Source organism: Girardinichthys multiradiatus, chromosome 2, assembly GCF_021462225.1.
Source record: "Girardinichthys multiradiatus isolate DD_20200921_A chromosome 2, DD_fGirMul_XY1, whole genome shotgun sequence".
In the NCBI taxonomy this organism is placed as follows: domain Eukaryota; kingdom Metazoa; phylum Chordata; class Actinopteri; order Cyprinodontiformes; family Goodeidae; genus Girardinichthys; species Girardinichthys multiradiatus.
In genome coordinates this window covers 25,654,849-25,669,114 of record NC_061795.1, presented here as the reverse complement: position 1 = coordinate 25,669,114, position 14,266 = coordinate 25,654,849, and the positions used below count along the sequence as shown (strand labels likewise).

Genomic DNA, 14,266 nt, shown 5'->3' with positions numbered 1-14,266 from the left:
GGGATTACATCTACTTTTTAAACTCTGCTGCTGAACCTGTTGCATGTGGTTGAAATGGTCTGGTGTGCATGGTTATAAAACTCCAGCTATGAATGTGTGGGTAGCTGCAAGCAATAGGTCTTTTTATCAAAGCTATTGGAGTTCCATGCTGATAACAGGGAAATTCTAGCGTTGTTCCTTCTTGTCATGGCACTGTGTTAAATGTGAAAAGATTAACCAAACCCGATTGAGGTGAATCATCAACACAACATGGAATTTTATACAGCACAAAGGAGGAGAACATGTTTAATTTAGCCGAACAGAGGAAATTCTCATGAGAGGTTATATCGCTTTACTCTTATGATAAGAATCAAGGAAGGGTTCATTCAATTCAGAACTTTGTCATTTACAGATAAAGAAAGATACTGGTGTCAGAATACACAGTTCTTTCCAAATGTATGTGCACTCCCTGAGATTTTTTTACATTACAACCAAAACTTCTGTGCATTTTATTTGGATTTCATAACTGACCAAAACAAAACAGTACATTATTATGAAGTGAGAGGAAAACTAAAAAAACAAAATCAAAAAAACCTTTTACAAATAAGTAAGCATGGCATGCATTTGATTGCAGTTCCTCTGGGTCATAATGTAGTGGTAAAACCTTTTTCTGCGATTACAGCTGCAGGTCTTTTAGAGTATGTCTTCACCAGGTTTGCACTTCTAGAGACTGAAATATTTACTCTTTCTTCTTTGTAAAATAGCTGAACTTTTTGAGATTAGGCAGAGAGCATGTTTGAGCATACATTTTTAAATCTTGCCGCAGATTGGATTTAGGTCTGGACCTTCACTGGGTCATTCTAACGTGTTTAATCTAAAGCATTCCACTGCTGCATTGCCTGTATTTTGTTAGGGTTATTGTCCTACTGGAAGGCAAACATCTAGCCTAGTTTCAAGTCTTTTTTGCTGTCTGTAACAGTTTTTTTGTTTTTGCAGGTTTAACAATCATTTAGCTACATCCATCTTCCCATCAAGTCTTACCAGCATTGCTGTCACTGCCAAAGAGAATTATTCCCAGAGCATGATGCCAACATCACCATGTTTTAGTCAGGAGATGGTTTGTTATATGCAATGTTAGCATTGTGCACCACAGAGCCATTTGCATGTTACCTCATCTAACAAGAGCAACTACTTTTACATCTTCGCTGTATCCTATATGTGCTTGTGGCAAACAGGACTTCCTATGGTAATCATTCCACAGCAGCTGTGTTTTAACACTCTTGCATAAAAGAGTTGTGGAGTATATGACTAATAGTTATCTTGTCGAAATAAATCTTCCACTTGAGCTATGTTGATCTGTGGCTCCCCGAGAGTTGCCATGGATGCTTATCTGACTAATTCATTCACTACTATGTCAGATCTTTAGGACAGCCAGGTTTAGATTTCCAGTTGTGCCATACTCTTGCAATTTTGGATTGAACTATTGGAGAGTTTCCTGTGAGATATTCAAAACTTATGATATTGTTATTCTCTATTGTCGATCCTCCTTTCAAATTCTTCACATCTTTGAAAAACTGGTTCACTGAAGTTCTTTAACAAACCTTTGAGGCCTGCATAGAACAGCTGAATTTATAAACTAAGATTAAATTACAAACAGATAAACTCTATTTTCTAATTAGCAGTTTTCAGTCTTTAATTATTCTAATATGTTTAAAACTATATAGCATTTTTCTTTCACTTCACAATTATACACTACTTTGTGTTGGTCTATCCTATAAAATCCCATTAAAATACTTTGAGGTGTGTGAGTGTACATCAAAATGTGCACATGGGTTTGGTATAAATACTTTTGTAAGGAAATGTATATTGTTGTTGCAGGGAATAATAGAAGTCATACATTAGATCATGTTTAAAATGATCTTATATGATAACATTTCTACCTGTATACCTGATTAACAGACAGAACAGATGTATGAGTTCTTAATCACCAACTCAGTGCTGTGTATCAGCTCTTTTTATGTACAAATCTTCACAACATAATTGTGCACCTTTGCAACTAACATTAATGACAACATTTAAATAATTAATCATTAACTTTTCTAAATGAGCTTTATCGAAGTGAGAGTTTCGTTGTATGTTGTAAGCAGCTTTTTTGCTGTCCACACATCCATAAACCTCTTGAGCTTCATCTTGATAATCACAAACAATTAAGATAATGTTTTTATCATTTCAGCTGCTCTCTAGCTAAGGATGTGCAGAATTTGCTGGTTCCAGCTTCTTCCAAGTCTTTGTCAAGACCCCCCTTTGACCTAGATACAAAAGTTGGAACCTTTCATCATCACATTTTGAACTTCCAAAACTCAAACTGTGAAAGGTTATATCTTATGCAGGATTAGGACTATTTCCCAAACTCAGAAATTTAGATTTGACATTTACACCTAATTATTTATTTTAATGTGTATTCCTAAAGAGCAACATTTCCTCTGCTCACCTATTTATTAAAACAAATTTGTGAGAGAAGGATTAAAATCTTCAAAGTAGCAAAATGAACCTAATGTCAAGACCTTTTGCAAAACAAACAACTTCCAACAAATGTAATCCATACTGAACAGCAAGTGACTCTGAGGCTTTGAACAATCACATCCAAATGTCACCAAGGCATAACAGTTGGGATTCACACATTCTTACATACCATGACGTTTACATTAATATACTCCCTAGATCTAACCAGTTTAATATTCTGCTGAAATTGAAACCTCCAACTTAATTTCAACACAAGTCTGTGAGTATTACTAGGACACACAGAGGTCATGGATCTTGAAAATGGCAGAAATTCCATTATGTCTTTTCTACTCAGCCTGAAAAGAGTAAAAATAAATGCAATTATACCTTTAATTTCATGTACATCACTGCAAGGAAATTATATAAGATGAAAAGTTGAGAAAATCTCCTAAAATACAGTTCCTTGCAACCAATCTTTATATGTTTTCCTCCGAGTCACTACTTTAAACAACCTTTTTCTGCAAATGCAGATTTCTGTATATATACAAATTTATACGTATTTTAAAAAGTGTTTTTTCTCACTAGATTCAAATATTTGTACTTAAAATGTACAATGTTACATTGTACAGACATTTACATGTCTGTACAATGTCTTCTTCTGGGTTCACCCTTTACAAGCTTTGAGTGTGAAAACCGATAAATTTTTAGATCAGTTTTCAGACCTTTTATCTGATTTAGTGTTAAATACAGATAAGGTTATTATAGTGGGGAGATTTTAACATTCATGTTGACACTGAAAGTGATAGCCTAAATATAGCCTTTAATGCTATCTTAGACTCAATTGGCTTTGCACAAAACATTAACAAACCTACCCACCTTTGTCTTCATTCTCTGGACCTTGTGCTGACATATGGCATTGAGTGTAAAGACATAACAATATTTTCTCATAATCCTGTCCTGTCTGGCCATTTCTTAATAACCTTTGAGTTTAATTTAACCGAGTACTCCACACCTGAAAGAAAATTTCATTATAGTAGATCATTATCAGACAATGCTGTAACAACCTTTAAAGAATCTGTTCCACTTTTAATTTCCTCATTATCACTGAAAAGCACAATGGAGGGCAATTATTCTGTTTCTTCCCCTTCACAAATTGATTTTCTTGTTCATAGTGTTTCTTCATCGTTGCGTGACGCATTAGACAATGCAGCCCCCTTGAAAAAGAAGATAATCATTCCTAGGAGGCAGGCTCCTTGATTTAATTCAGAGCTGCATACTTTAAAGCACAATGTTAGAAAATTGGAGAGAAAATGGCGATCTACACACCTAGAGGATTCCTACTTAATCTGGAAAAATAGTCTACTGTTGTATAAAAAGACACTTCGCCAAGCTAGAACAGCTTATTTCTCATCATTAATAGAAGAGAACAAGAATAATCCTAGGTTTCTCTTTAGTACAGTTGCTAAACTTACACAAAGTCATAGCTCTGTTGAGCCATCCATTCCCTTAGCTCTTAGCAGTCATGACTTTATGGGATTTTTCTTAAATAAAATTGATTCTATTCAAAAGAAAATCGTTGACATACTCCCGAAGATTATTACTTCATCCTCAGCAAGTGAGACAACATTGGAAATAACTGCAGAACCTGATTTGTGTTTGGACTGTTTTGATCCTGTTGAGCTTCCTGAGTTATCAGAAATATTAGCTTCATCTAAACCTTCAACTTGTATGTTAGACCCAACCCCAACCAAATTATTTAAGAAAGTGTTCCCTCTGATTACCAGCCCCATTTTAGATATGATTAATTTATCCTTAGTAAATGGATATGTACCACAAGCTTTTAAGGTAGTTGGAATTAAACCTTTGCTTAAGAAACCTTCGCTTGATCGAGATGACTTGAAAAATTACAGACCTATATCCAATCTTCCATTCTTATCTAAAATTCTTGAGAAAATAGTTGCTAATCAAATGTGTGAGCATTTACACAGCAATGACCTGTTTGAAGAGTTTCAGTCAGGCTTCAGAGCTCAACATAGCACTGAAACAGCTCTGCTGAAAGTCACTAATGATATTCTTATGGCCTCAGATAATGGACTTGTCTGTACTTGTCCTCTTAGATCTCAGTGCTGCATTTGATACAGTCGATCATAATATTCTCTTAGAAAGGCTGGAATATGCTGTAGGGATCAGGCGAACAGCGTTAGGCTAGTTTAAATCTTATCTGTCTGACAGATTCCAGTTTGTTCATGTAAATGATAAATCATCTTTAAACTCCAGGATTAATTGTGGAGTACCACAGGGTTCAGTACTTGGGCCAATTCTCTTTACTATATATATGCTTCCAAAAAGTCAAATTATCAGGCAGCATAGAATAAATTTTCACTGTTACGCTGATGATACTCAGCTTTACTTATCCATAAATCCTGATGAACCCAACCAGTTAGATAGACTACAAGCATGTCTTGAAGATATAAAAACTTGGATGACTTTAAATCTTTTGCTTCTAAATTCAGACAAGACAGAAGTTGTCGTCTTTGGACCGGAGTCTTTAAAAAAGAAACTGTTTGGTCAATCACTTAACCTGGAAGGAATTAAATTGACCTCCGGTAATAAAGTAAAAAACCTTGGTGTTACTTTTGAACAGGACATGTCATTTAAATCCCATATTAAACAGGTTTCTAGGATTTTCTTCTTTCACCTGCGGAACATTGCCAAAATTAGAAATATCCTATCCAGGAGTGACGCTGAAAAACTAGTCCATGCATTTGTTACTTCAAGGCTGGACTATTGTAATTCTTTACTATCAGGATGTCCACAAAATGCAGTTAAAAGCCTTCAGCTGATTCAAAATGCTGCAGCAAGAGTTCTGATGAAAATTAAAAAGAGAGCTCATATTTCTCCTATTTTAGCTTTCCTTCATTGGCTCCATGTTAAATCCAGAATAGAATTTAAAATTCTCCTCCTCACATATAAAGCCCTTAATGATCTAGCTCCATCATACATCAGAAATCTGATTGTTCCATATGTTCCTAACAGGGCCCTTCGTTCTCAGACTGCAGGTTTACTGGTGGCTCCTAGAGTCTCTAGAAGTAGAATGGGAGGCAGATCCTTTAGTTATCAGGCTCCTGTGGAACCAGCTCCTGGTTTTGGTCCGTGAGGCAGACACCCTGTAAACTTTTAAGGCTAGGCTTAAAACTTTCCTTTTTGATAAAGCTTATAGTTAGAGTGGCTTAGGTTATCAGGGAGGGAGGTGCAAACACACCCTCCATTTCTGCTACCTGTATGACCCCTTCTCTTCTCCAATGGTTATAATTAGTCTGACAGAGAGAGGTATCCCAATCCTTGTGGTTTTTAGTATAACAATGACCATCAGTGGGACCCTTTGTGAGGTGCCTTGAGACGACATTGTTGTAAATAAGCGCCGTTTAACTAAATAATCTGAACTGAAACTATCTGTGTAGTTATGCTGCTATGGGCTTAGGATGCTGGAGGACATAATGACCACTTTCACCCTCTTCGCTACATTCTCACACTACTCTCCAATTTTGCAATATTTGCTGTTATTTCAGCTTTGGACTTTGTTCTCTCTTTTCTGTTAGAAGCTACACCTGGCCTGGCTCTGTGTCTACCTGTGACACCTTTCTGGAGAGGGGAATTGTCCGAGCTTCTGCTGGCAAGAACTTAATGCTCACCCTCTACTGATGATCCGCATAGCCCTGTCTTTTAGTGTTTAACCCTTTCTCTCTCCTAGACATGGCGATTGACTGAGCTTAACTGTAACTAATTATATGTGCTTTCTTTCAGACACTAACCTTGAAAACTGGCTCAGAGTTTATCTGTTCTTTCTTTCTAGGTGAAACGACTAAAGGAGCTACATCCATTAACATTTACTTTTCCTTCCCATAGAAAGGACTCCTGGATCAGTGCTTCTTTGCTCTCTTTGTGTCTCTGCTCTGTTCTCTCTAACCCCCAGTCAGTCGTGGCAGATAGCCACTCACACTGAGCCTGGTTCTGCTGGAGGTTTCTTCCTGTTAAAAGGGAGTTTTTTCTCTCCACTGTCACTACATGCATGCTCAGTATGAGGGATTGCTGCAAAGTCAACGCCAGTGACTGTCCACTGTCTCTACATGCTCATCCAGGAGGAGTGAATGCTGCAAGTCACTGACTGGATGCAATCTGCTGGGTTTCCTTAGACAGAAAAACTTTTTATCCAATTTGAATAAATAACTAACTCTGACTGCACTGTTCAATGGTTAGGATTAATTGGAATGTATGTACCTGACCCTTGTGAAGTGCCTTGAGACGACATGTGCTGTGAATTAGCGCTATATAAATAAAACTGAATTGAATTGAAAAGATATAGTCAGACATTTTCCACCGTCTTCTTGCTAAATAGCTCAACCTCAGTCTGATTGGAAGGAGAGTTTATCTTTGAGTCTTATTGCAGATTCTCAATTGGATTTAGGTGTAAACATTGACCGATTCATTCTATTGTTGGAATGTGTTTTGATCTAAATCACTCCATTATAGCTCTTGCATTCATTTCAGTTTGTTGGAAAGAACCTCTGCACCATCCTCTAACAGTTTTGTTTTTTTTACCAAAAGTCCCCTGTATTGAGCTCCAGCCACCTTTCCAATAGCCTCTATGTCCCTGCTAAAGAAAAACTTTGGCACAGCATGATACTGCCAACACCATGTTTCACTGTGGGGATGATGTGTTTAGGGTTATGTGTATTGTTAGTTTTCTGCCACACATATGTTTCAACTTTGGTCTCTCTGCTTAACTGATCATAGTACCCCCTGATTGATGTGTCCCCACATCCCCAGTAGCAGACTGCAACTGGGACTTATTTCTTTGTTTTAAAAATGTTCAAAGAGCAGCTTTGTTTATAACAAGTTTAAATTTCACACAGGTGAACTCTTACTAATTGGGTGACTTCTAAAGGCAGTGGGTTAGACTGGATTTTGCTTAGGGGCAATGGAGTAAAGGTGGCTTAAAACAAACAACCACCACGATTTTCAGATCTTCCCTGTCAAAAACCTTTTAAACTGTCTCCTTCCAGGGAATTGGTGGCATAGTTTGTAGAGCGCGCTCACCATGAGCAGATGCTATTGTCCTTGACGTGGTTGTCCTGGGTCCTGGTCTCGGGCCATTTGCTGCATTTCTACCACCTTCTCTCCACCCTCATTCCTGTGTGATTACTGTCCAACAAAGGCCACTATTGCCAAAACACCTTCTTCGTCCACCTTAATATTTTACACTACTTTGTGTTAGTCTGTCACAAAACAAATCCAATAAGAACCAAACATGAATCTAATGTTGAGGCTGTAGTTTGACAAAATGTGAAAGAGATCATTGATACTTTGGCAAAGGATTTTATGTCTACTGAGTTCTACTTCTTGCTGCTTTTACCGAGACTATGCTTATTTCTCAAACACTAATTATGAGTAGATGACAAGACTACAGTCACCTAACAATAAAATGTCCTCTCTAATACTCATGAGAACATAGCAGACCAAGTCACCAAATCAAATGTGCCACCAAAGTGAAAGCAGCCCACTGAATAAAGGGGTCACTGAACAAAGAATGCTTTGAACAGTTACATCACAGAGTGGTGGTTTGATTGAGTAAGACACTTAACTTACTTGCATCAAGTTTAGGAAGTTGGCTAAAAAGCTTTTTTTTTTGGTAGGAGCTATGTTAAGCATGGGCATGAGCCCTGTAAAAACAGAACATAATTGAGCTAGTGACTGGCTAATCCATTTTTAACAACGTAAACATGCACACCATTAATACAGACATGTCATGAATTACCAAAGCAATGTTTCCAAATATCATGATGCCCCAGTATTTCTAAGTGTACATTAAACATTTATTTAAACGAATGCTCTAATAGTTTGGGTCAATTTTTGCATTTGTATGTTCTCATCAGAAAACAATAAAAAAAATAAAAAAAAACAAGTGTATACTTAATATTCTTTTCAAAACAGAAAATATCACATTGAAACACAAAAAGTTTTTTTATGTGGTGAAAAATGGATATTTGAAATTCATCTGATATACTTTTCAGGTCTAAAGAGCCAAAAACAAAACCACCAGCAAAGAGAAATAAACCAAAACAAATTGGCTCTGTCATGAAGTAGTGTGTGATGGAATGAAATGTAGAGAGACATGAAGCAAAAGTGATGCAAAAATGCAAATGTGTAATAAAGAAACAGAAACCAAGAGAATCTGAAGAAATCAAGAGATAACATCAAATAGGAAAAAATTCAAAAACAATTGCAAAACCAGAAACAAGGAGGGATAACAACTAAATGAACCAGCAGTGTCTGAAAAAACCAAAGGGGAGTATGTACTGAGATGTAATGAGGAGAGGTGATCAGTGAAACAAGATACAGGTGGGAGTCTAATTAACCAGAGTGAGAACAGCTGTACAGAGACAAGAGCGCAGAGGCAATCTAATGAAATAGATGGCAGAACAGAACCCAAACACACCAGACATGACAAAACAGTACATGAAGAGAACACGACTCAACATTAGAAAAACTCAAAACACAAAACCAACAGGAAACTGAAAAATTTAAAGAGGGAAAGAAAACAAGAAGTAAAACTTCCCCCAACTGAACAGCGAGGACGAAACTAACCAAAACTAAACACATATAGACAAACCAGAACCAATAAAACCAACAGGAGACTATTATTGTGAGCCCTGTCACTACTCGATCCGACCCGGAAGTACGATCCGTACTGTTAGCTTATTCGCGGATACGCATCAGAATTACTTCCTGATCGCTGTTAAATAACATTACTAGAAATAAGCATTTCCATCCTTAATTTCAATGGTGTGTTATCTTTATTATATCCTGTAAATAGTTTTAATATAAAATATGTTATACACATTTTGATATTATTAAAATGTTGATCTATAAAGCAAACATATTTATGATATTAAATTATTACTTGCTATTAAAAGGACCTACTTTCCTAGACAATGCTATTATTCACTTAAATAACAATTGTCATTATTTTGTTCGAAAAACATATTTTAGTAGAAAATAGTTTCTTAGACTTATTGATTGAACTATAACGTATTTACGCTGTCAATGCGCCCTCTGGTGGACATCTGTTTTATTTTTCCTGAGATAAAAATCCAAAATATTTTGAAAAAAAAACAAACAAAAAAACGTTCCCTTTTCCAGAAAAAAAATGCAGGTGGCGAAAGACTGCAAACGGTTCCATTCTGTGATCAACATTGTTGCAGTGTACAGTACAGGGAAAATCAAACGTTTAAATAAATTTTAATTTTCGCTCTGTTTGACGTAATCATTACGCATGCTAAGAGCAGTCAAAATTGTCTATCGAAATGAACCATTTCTGTCTGTATTTTTCTTATTCCCTTTAAATCATGTAGGATAACATATGATTAAAATGAGAAGGAAAAAGAAACAACCCAAGATAAAAGAAAAACAAAGACAATAAGATAAAATAAAACAATTAAGTAATTCTGTTTGTGCATGCGCAATGATAATACCACAACCCTACCATATATGGGTAGTGACATCACGGGCTGAAGCCTACTTAGAATAAGAGAGAACTGATCATATTATTTAGCTTTTTTTCGTTGGGATTTTATATTTTTTTTAGGTTATAAATATAAAAAGAAAATTAAACAAATTTTAAGTTTATGTTTTTGTTCATCAACTTTCGACTACAAAAAAAAAAGCAAAAAACTCTCAGATAACAATTTTTTTTTTGTTCTAAAATGAAAATAAAATAAGTTGTCGCTTTTTGTTTTTAGACTGATTTCTGAAGAGGAAATCAAAATATCTAAAGAGGCACGGACCTTTCAAGTTGCACTATGCAAAGTTAAAAAAATATATAATAATCTGACTTCAATTTGACATTCATATTTCCCACAGTTGTAAATGCATCACTCTCATTTTCCGTGACAGACGTGAAACCCGGTTGGATTCGGCTTCAAATCGACCTCACGGCAAACTTCAAGCCTTTGAAGTGGAGCTTGATCTTCTGAACAAAGACACATCTCAGCCCCGCTAGGTAACTGAGTCACCTGCGCCTCTGCTCTGCCTGCAGGAGATGATCCTGGAACTTCAGCATTGTGACTGAATAACAGGCTGTGTGAAACCTGACTGAACACCGGAACAGACTATTCTATTAAGCATTATGTGCGGTGGCGGATATAATCTTCAGCGTCCTAAAATCACCGGTGGGTGTTCTGCTGCAGCGCCAAGTAGGCGTGAAAAGTTGATATCAGCATTATTAACCATTGATTTTATTATTATTAACATACACGTTTTTTCCATGAAGCTTTTGAAATTCTGTGCTATAATATCATTTCTAAAAGTAGCCCTCTAGATTAGCTCACAAGTGTTTTCTAGAATTCAGATCTAAATCAGGATCTTACCTTTTTTCAGTCCTGTCCAGTCTACTCTCAGTTTGGAGCACTTAAGAGGCTTTTTCCTTCACAGGCACCTTACAGCAGTCCAGTTATTACATAAACAGCGATCTCAAGGGTAACTCTAGTTTCTCCCCCTGACACCCCATGCTGCACAAAGGTGGGACTTTGCTCTGTCTCTATCTTGTTATGGTGAAAGCACCATAAAAATTCTGCTCTGTGCAAACTAAAAAAAAAAAAAGAAAATACTGTTGTGAAACATTAAGTAGTGACTAATAAGGTCAAGTTCAAGTTGTTTACATTGATGCCCTTACAAGTAAAAGGAAATATGTGTGTCTTAAAGGTACTATCCAGTGGTGTATCTTTTTTACTACATGTAAATGCACAACAAAAGGACAACTATGGAGTGAAGCATGGATTTACCCTACAGCATTTCACAAAATACAACGTTTTTAAAATCCGCATTGACGTTTCACTGCTTTGTGGGTGTTTGGGTCATTGACATTACAAGGTGACCAACAATAAAGCTGATCACCTGACATTAGTAAACAGTGTGGCATTTTGAACTTTCAAGGGGTTCTGCCATGGGGGCTTATAAAGTTTGAATATCATGGATAATGCACTGATGGTGAAGCAGACACAAACTGTGACGATTACGATTGCTTTCACGGTTTCAACTACAAAAAAAAAATTTGTTTGCCTGAATAATTTGTGACTTTCTGACTGCTGATCCTTGGCAAGATTGTTCTTTGCGAAACGAGGAGAAAATTACTTAAAAGCAATTAGTCGTAAAAGAAATTGTGACTTCTCCGTTCAATTTGATGTCTGTTATTCCAACTCTTTCCGTAAAGATGCGCGATGACTAAAAATAGCTTTTTGGGAAAACATTTCATCACATGAACACATGATGTGTGCAAAAGCATGGTATCTTACTTGTTATTTTACTCACTCAAGGTTTTCTTTTGAGAAAACATTTTATCCATCAGCTGTCCCAGCTATCCGCATGCAGAATAATTAAGCTAGTCATATCTGCAGTGAAACACGTGATTTTATATTTCACCTGATTTTATTTATTCTTTGCTTTGTGCTGCATAGATAGGAACATGTATTTGTTGGCAAAATCAGTTCCGATTGATCAGTAGTGAGAAATATTGCCTTTATATTAAATCATGACTCCTAAAGGCCTCCAGGGTGCACAGGGCTAATTACTGTGGATATTTTTCTACTGCTCAGTCTGCTTCACCGCCTCTGTCATAATCAATGAGCCCCGCTACAGTCAATTAGAGCATAATTGGATTTTGTGTATTTCTGAGGTGGAAAAATGTACAATTCAGCAGACATAAAAGAGCTGCTTATCTCTGTTGACAGCTGCAAGGAAGCTGAATTGGGTCGGCAAGCTGTAACATTCAGGAGAAATGAAGTCAGTACCCAACATATCTTTAAAAATTGTTATGCAACATAGACAGTTTTGTGCCTAAAAAATAAGTCTTACTTTTTATATTTTACAGTAATCGACCCAAGCATGACCATTTTCTTTTAAAATGGCCATGTTTGAGTCAATTTCCATTTCCATTTTACACATTCCTTAACAATCAGCTGGTGGGCTACCCAGGCAGAAGTATTGATAGAGGAGGAGTTTTTCTCTTAAATAGTTTGCAAAGCTTTTGCCAGCGGAAACAACCTGTCAGTGCAAATTGAGTTTATCCTGTCATTAGCAGCTGATAATGTACAAGAGCAAAATTAGGGATGAACTCAGTCACATGATCAAAGAAGTGTGCCACTCTGGCCAGAGGATCTGAGCAGAGCATCAAAGGTTCACTACATCTGGTGCTTCATCTGAAAATCTGCACCGCTAACCCCTAAATAGCAGACAAGTTGTCTTTTGTTGAATCCACTGAGCACCTACCAGTGAATAAATCACCGGACAGGCAACTAAACTCTATGGATTAATCAATGTTGTGTCCACTGATGGTGAAAACAGCAAACAGTTAAATTTGAATCTTTAGACGATACACAAAACCTTCACAAATGTGTTCTTTTTCTATGGCTGCATCTACCAAAATGTAAAAAGATACATGTAACACGAACCAACCCTTGAACTCTGACCTTTCCATCTCCAAAGACAATCTGCTATTTTGTCACTTCAAATGGTTTTCTGAATTTTATTATTTAGTCTTTGTTCAAGGCTAAAATGGCATGTTTCTTGCAACATTTTGCTAATCTCCCAATAAAGGGATGTTTTTGACAATCCAAACTGTTGTTGTTGCTTTGTTCATATAAAGCCTCTTGTAAATCTCTAATAAGAGACAAAAAGCAAGCTATATATATTGTGTATATTATATTGTTTTTAAAGATGCTGTTTTGTTACTTTTAGTCATCAAAATAACCCCTTGAATTTAGGAGTTGTGGCAATGCTTGAATTGGCCAGGCTTAAGTGGCTTAACAAACAAAAGCACCATTCCTCAGGCACAAGAGCTGGGCAGAAATGGGATGAAAGAAAGCCAATGTTCTAAATAAAACTTTGAAACACTAAAGGTCTTTCTTTAGCTTATTGCTCAGGATTGCTCGAAATGATGGCAAACTGCTTGAGCACCGGAAGGTCAAATGTAGACAAAAGAGTGGAAAAAGACTTGTGCATAGTACAGTTTATCAGCTCATTTATACCGTTCAGCTAAAGCAATGTCAAAAAAACCTTATTTTCTTTTTTAACACATACCATATAATATGACTTCCTTCCGTTCTACACTGCGAAAATCTCACTTTTGAACAGATTTCCTTTTCTTGAAAGCATCATTAGGCTGGCAAGTTTTTATTCTGCTCATGAAGTTGACAGGTTCAGCCGTCTAGCAGTTTGCTGATATTAACACTGATTTCTGGAATGTGTTATAAGAGCTTATGTGGGGATTCAGAATGAACTACCTTCACCTGTTTTACTTCTGTTCACCTCACGTTTTTGTGACACCACCTTCCTATAGCTTTACTTTGATAAGCACATTTTCTATAATGGAAGCCTATAGAAAAAGAATAAATTATTGCTTAAAGGAATGATAAATATTCATAACTAATATAGTTATTAAAAATGATATATATTTTTTTAATTTACAGCCTTTGGGAAAATAAACTTTGTTGTTAGTGTTCTTAATTCTCATTGGTTTGTTTTTAAATTGCCCTTCGGCATGAATTTGTGCATGTGTGTGTTCCTGTGTTGCCCTGGGTTGGATTGACTACCTGTTGAGGGGGTACTCTGCCTCTCGCCCTTTAAATATTGGATATAGAAACCAACCCCTCTAGGGCCCTGAATGGATTTGGCATATATAGAAAATCGATGGATAGGTCAATTTTTAACAGCCCATGTGCAGTTTCCATTG

General features: G+C 36.5%; 1 protein-coding gene across 1 annotated transcript in view; it reads right to left on the bottom strand.

Moving 5' to 3' along the window:
• Nucleotides 1–11,047, bottom strand: part of stra6 (signaling receptor and transporter of retinol STRA6) — a 29,032-nt gene extending 17,985 nt beyond the window's left edge. Inside the window, exon 1 of the mRNA XM_047352319.1 lies at nt 10,908–11,047. The gene's annotated coding sequence lies outside the window, so the exon portion shown is untranslated. The remainder of the gene's footprint in view (nt 1–10,907) is intronic.
• Nucleotides 11,048–14,266: the final 3,219 nt, after the last annotated feature.